We start from the raw sequence: 6,000 nt of genomic DNA, 5'->3' as shown, positions 1-6,000 counted from the left end.
AATCTCGCTGCTCAGAAAGAATTTTTCAAAAGAAACACCAGCCTTTGTTCCCGCCACTGGAGGGGATCCAGAACTGTCAGTGCTTCAGAGAGAACCTAGCCCCAAGTATTCAGCCAGCTTTGCAGGATAAAGGAACACATTACCATCAGCCTCTCCAATCAGCGCTCCCAACACACAGCCTTTCTCTGGCTCTTGCCAAACTATGTGAGCACAGAAAACACTTTAGATCAGGTGAGGCTGTATTGTGACAGTAACAATTTTTCTAAAGTTGGTTAGAATCTTTCATTTGAACAGTCAAAACCTTTGTTGAGTGCCTCAGAAACAACGTTCAGAAGGATTTCCTTTCTCCAGTTCTGAATAAAATGCATATGGAAGGCGTGACTACTAATAATTTTAGGTATTTGGTAGGTTATTCGTTTCTCCAACCACTAATATGTTTGAAAAGCATATCTTACGTTTTCTGTTCTAAGAAGGAAACCATGCTTATGATGGGTTTTGTACTGAGTTTTAATGTTTAAAGAGGGCTTTTACGTGAATTGCCTTATTTAAGGTACCAGCCCTGGGCTGTAGGCAGAACATGTATCAGATTTCCATTTTACAGGAGAAGTCATGGGCTCGGTAAGGCTATGGGTGGCATAGATGGTAAGCAACAGAACCAGGTCTCCACTTCCGCCTTTGGCCTCTGGGACTGCAGCACACGCTGCCTCACTGCTCAGTGATGCCGGCCTTCGGGTCACTGTGCTCTTCATTTTGCACCAGTAATAAGCCACTTCTGGGCAACTCTCAGTCTAACTACTGATTATTAAATGATCTCTCACCACAACGAATCGAGGAGTAACTTTGAAAGGGCACAAAAGGATGGAGGCTGCTCAACGCAGCATTTCTGACCTCGGGGATCGTGCCATTTCTCTCTCTGGGTAATCTTAAATTGGAGTTGGCAAGTGCCTCAGGCATGGAGTTTAACTATCCAGTTTTTCAGAAAAGGAAACAGAGTCCCAAAGAAGTTAGGTAACTGTCTCCATGTTACAAAGTTAGTTGATGCTCTAAGCCACACAGCTAATTAGTGCAAGAATCATAACCAGAACCCAAGTCTCCTAAATCCAGGTACAGGCTCTCCGTTCTAGCCTGTGGCCCCACTGCTATCATTCCGGTTTAGCTAGTGCCTGACAAATACTTGCCAAATATAACAGGCACCGTTGACTTATTAAGGAAAAGATTTATGACTCTTATACATGATTACAGGTCTGTCAACAATACCCTTGTAAAAGATTAATAATCTTGTACATAATATAGGCACTGTGCCACATGAAAAACAGGAGGAACGATGCAGGCTGATGATGTAATCGACGGTAAAACTTCTTTAAACCTGAAATGCTATAAAGTATTCTACCATACAATCCAATGGCAAAGGAGTTGGCAATTCTTGCTCTATTTTTTAGTCACTGAATTTGAAGAGGATAACCGAATATATATCTGTGCCTAAGCCATTTACCTGGCCATGAAAGTTGGCACACCCCCAGATCCGCTAACACAATCTCTTTTCCACAGTCCACATTGGACTCCACTAAAACTGTATCCTAATATTCCCCTCATTCAGTGGACCTTCCCTCATTGATATCTCTGTAATACTAAAAGCCTAATATTCTTCCTAAGGTGAGAGACTTTGCTAAGCTTTTCCTTATTCATTCTTTCTGGGAAAGGAGTTCAGAAACTTCTTGGCTTACCAATAGGCTACCTTGCAGACAGCTACATGACCATTTGTGTTTAGATTCAAAGAAATGCCATACGAATGAACGTTAGAGCTATTATTAGTTTGAGACAGTACGAGTGAATGTGCTTTTGCTCCAGAATGAAGCTCTGAATGTATCTAAGGTTGCTCACAGGTAGAAAGTTTACCGTACAGGTAAACTTCATCTTCATCTGACAGGCTCTTGCCCTAGTATGCTCCTCGCTGCAGAAGAGGTTGTTGGGCCAAGCTCATCAACAGAAAAACAGTGTGCAAAAATGCAAAAGGAAGATGAAAAGAAGGAGAATAACAGTAATTAACAGCACTTACTATGATTCAAGCAATGATCCTAGTGCTTTACACACATGAATTCATTTCATCCCCTCAGCCACGCTGTGAGGTAGGCAGAGTACAATTTCTCCTATTTTACAGATAAGAAAACTATGACACAAAGAGGTTAAGTAGCTGGTAGAGCTTAGCTTTGAACCCAAGCAACTTAGTTCCACACAGCACATTCTAAACCAGGGGTCTGCAGACTATACCGTGCAGACCCACCCTGGTCTACCACCTGTTTTTGTAAATAACTCTTGTTGTCTGTGGCTGATTTTATGCCACCACAGTACAGTGTGTTATTATGACAGGGACGGTATGGCCCTCCAATAAGTTTAAAGGTCAGGAAACTGAAGTCTGGGGACATGAAAAGTTACCCATAGATTATACTGAGTGATAACAATAGAGTCAGGTCTAGAATCCAAATCCCTAAACCCATAATTCTGCGGTGTTTGCGGTAACACCTCAGTTTTCAATTAGCAACTTAGACAGGGTTAGTTGAAATGAGTTGAGAACAAGACTAGAACAAATTATAGGTACTATCCAGCAGATGGAAAAGCGAGGTAAATGTAAGTATACAGAGGCTGAAAGGGAGCAAACATAATCTGTGCAAACTGGGGTTCAAGGCTCCCCAAGATGAACTGCACCTATTTCACAGCTTTGTCAAAGGCCAGTCCTGGACAGAACACTCAAGCCTGCTTGGACTCAGACCCTCACTTCTCTTTAAACTACCGTAGATTGTTGACTGGACACTCAAAAATAGATTATTTTATAAACACTATTAACCATGTATTTATTTAATCATAACTGGATTGTAAATTCCTTGAGGGAAATTCCAAAGGTCATGAACACATGAGGTATAGAATCTGCAAAGTAGGCCACACCCTGGGAAGTCAGGATGGAAATATTGACCTGATTATATTTCTCAGTATTTTCATAAGAAAGTTCAAAGAGATCTGTATTTATGATCGTTTTCATCACCAGTAATTTGCAAAGCCCTCCTTTTATCTTAGAGTTTCAAAAGAATACACTGTCAAAACCAGCTTCTTCATGACTTGTCATCTAACACATCCTTTATATCTAAGGGAACAAAGTACATATTTTCCCAAATGTAACTGAAATCCCAACTTCTTTTACTTCTTTTAGGGCTTTGGGAAGTCTTAGTGTTAATCAAATACTAATGAGAATCAAAAGAGCTAGACTCTGTTATATAATTTTCCATCTCCACAAATGCAAATGATATTTTGAGTTAGTACATTTCAGAACTAGTGCAGTGCTTTGTTGAATCAATTCAAAATCTCATAGTCCAAATGATATACAAATGCAAATCTATTTGCATCTATCGCTGTCTAAAATTAAATTTTAGAAATTTTGAAAACTTTACATGTCATAATAACACCAGTCCAGAGAAATGAAATACTTTGTAAAATCCTCAGCCTTCTTAGCATTGTTTTCAGTTAGATATTATGGTAATTTACTCAGCTGAAATTTTCAGGCAAACTTGCACAATTTGCCCAGCCCTTGCTTTTCCAAGACTTGCAACCCCAGTCCCAATGCACTCCCAGTGGACTATCACAGAAGCATCCATTTCAGCCACAGTTCTGTGGAGTATATGTATCAATATGGAGTGATCATAACCTTTTCCTAGGCTCTTATTGCCTGGCCACAGTTGATTGGTCCACAGAAGGACACCTGGCTCAAGTGAGCCAATGAGTGCTGAGACTGGGTGACCTCCCTGATGTTGGAGCTGTAAGACTTAAACCTCAGAAGCATGAACTGACATGCTTTATTTTTATCTTGACAAGAAGAGTAATGGAAGGTGGTTCATGAGGAGAGAGAAAAGAACAAAGCTGATATGTAGAGAGGAAGAACTTAGGAGGGATACTATGGAGTCATGAGTTCATGATTTTAGTTTTTCCTGAAACCTAGCTGCAGGTCCGTCTTTGTATTCCATGGACACTTTTATAGCTTTACAATAAAGTATTCTTTGTTGTTTATGCTTATTGGAGCGAGATTTCTATCCCTTGGCACAAACTGTCTTAAGAAATATACAACATAAATAAAGTTATGGAAAAGATGAAACAGTAACAATTTTCCTAGGAAAACATGAGTATGTACTAGGAAACTTTATTTATTCATCAGTAAGCTTCTAAAAGTTACAATCAAAAACAGATTAATTAGGCCAATGCCTCGAACATAGCCCATGCTTAATAGTTTGTGGTTATTGTTGTTGTTGTTTGTTTGTAACGAATAATAAATAGCAAAGGTTGATGAGGGACGTACAGATGCTCTAGACAAAAGAGAAGTAAAGCATGTGATGAAACGAAAGCATACTCTGCATGTCAAAATTAAAGCCTCACCCCCACTCTAACCGTACCTGGGTCTAATCTTTGTCCTTATTGCAACAAATAGCACAATTATCCAGCCTGTTATGTAAGCAGAGCCCTGGTAATCATGCTCTCTCTTTTCCCCTGCACTGAGTTAGTCCATTTCGTCATTCCCACGAGTCCCAGTGGTTTCACCAACAAGAAATCTCTCATATTTATCCTTTACTTCCATCTCCGTGGCTGCTCCCCATCTATCCCTGCATCATGCTGTAGCCAATTAGTTGTTCTCCTTTCTGAAACCTCTTCATTCCTAACTCCAAAGGATGCTTTTTGAAATGTAAATCTGAATATGGCATCCCTTTCCCCCTAAACACACACAGCACACATATTCTCTTTTAAACATTCATGGTTTCCTATTGGTGTCAGGCAATGATTCTCACCCCTGGTTTCACATCAGAATCACCTGGAAGCTTCAAAATGAAAGGAAATGAAACAAAACAAGACAAAAAACAAAAAACAAAACAATGTTTGGGTCTCATTTCCAGAAATGTGAATTTAATTGTTCTGGTATCAAATCCTCCTGCCAGTCTTTTTCAAATGCTCCCCCAGGTGATTCTGGTGAGCGGCAGGAATTGAAAGAACTGCTGAGGGTAGATAGGCCAAAATCTTTAACATGGGCTGTACACAGTTTTTGTCCCTGCTTCTGACTCTTCCCTCATCATCGACCACATCCCCATCTTCTGTTCTCCAGCCACACTGGGCTTCTCTCAGTTCCTCAAAAACACCACACTCCTTCCTGCCTGGTACAGGGCCCTGAGTAGGTCCTTCCTGTGACGCACTTGCCCTTGTCTCCAGATCTGCACTGTGTACCTTCTCCTCAGGGAAGACTCCCTCGATCTCCCTAAGTAGGTCAAATGTCCATTCTGGGCCCGTCGAACTCTGCACCCTTTATAGCATTTGTCCCAGGATAGCTTTACATTTACACGTGATTCTTTGAATATGTTTCTCTTCCCCACTGGACTACACACTCTGTGTGGGCAGGCGCCCTGTTTGCTTTGCTCAGCAGCACCTCTGGGTGCCCAGCCGACACCTGGAAGAGGAGGCCCTCCTTACCTATGATGAGAACCAAGAGAGAAGAAGGGTGACATTTACTGAGGGCAGCTCTAGTTACTGGCCTTGTAAAATTAAAATTTAGGCCTAAGATTCTTCTTATAAGAGAAACAAAACTGGAAAGGGATCCCAAGTCTTGATTGGGATGGACAGTACCTACCTTTAAGAGGCATGTGATTGATGGTGGGTTGTAGGATGGGGGGAGTCAGGTGTAAAAAAGCTCAGGCTGGTCGACGGTCTGGAGGAGAGATCTCTGACGCCAGCAGGTCTGGTCTTCCATTTCATCCCCACAGATGGCCTCCTGTGGCTTAAGCGGCATGGCCTGAAAGCAGAAAAAGAGAACCTTTGCCCAGTAATCCCCATGCGACTTGGCAGTGCGAGGCAGCAGCCCTGTGAATCACTGGGCAGACTGTGGCTTTGTTTGGGTGACAGAGAGAGGACTCACCCAACCAAGAGGTATCTAGTTAGGTGGTTAGGCATGGAGGTAGACTCCCTGGTTTCAAATCT

At 41.7% G+C, this 6,000-nt stretch overlaps 1 pseudogene; it reads right to left on the bottom strand.

Moving 5' to 3' along the window:
• Positions 1–5,698: 5,698 nt before the first annotated feature.
• Positions 5,699–6,000, bottom strand: part of LOC129074738 (low molecular weight phosphotyrosine protein phosphatase-like) — a 191,769-nt pseudogene continuing 191,467 nt past the window's right edge.

Source organism: Pteronotus mesoamericanus, unplaced genomic scaffold, assembly GCF_021234165.1.
Source record: "Pteronotus mesoamericanus isolate MK-2021 breed Mesoamerican mustached bat unplaced genomic scaffold, CSHL_Meso_final contig_50, whole genome shotgun sequence".
Taxonomy (NCBI): domain Eukaryota; kingdom Metazoa; phylum Chordata; class Mammalia; order Chiroptera; family Mormoopidae; genus Pteronotus; species Pteronotus mesoamericanus.
Note: the sequence above shows the minus strand (reverse complement) of the source record. Positions and strands in the feature narration are given on the sequence as shown.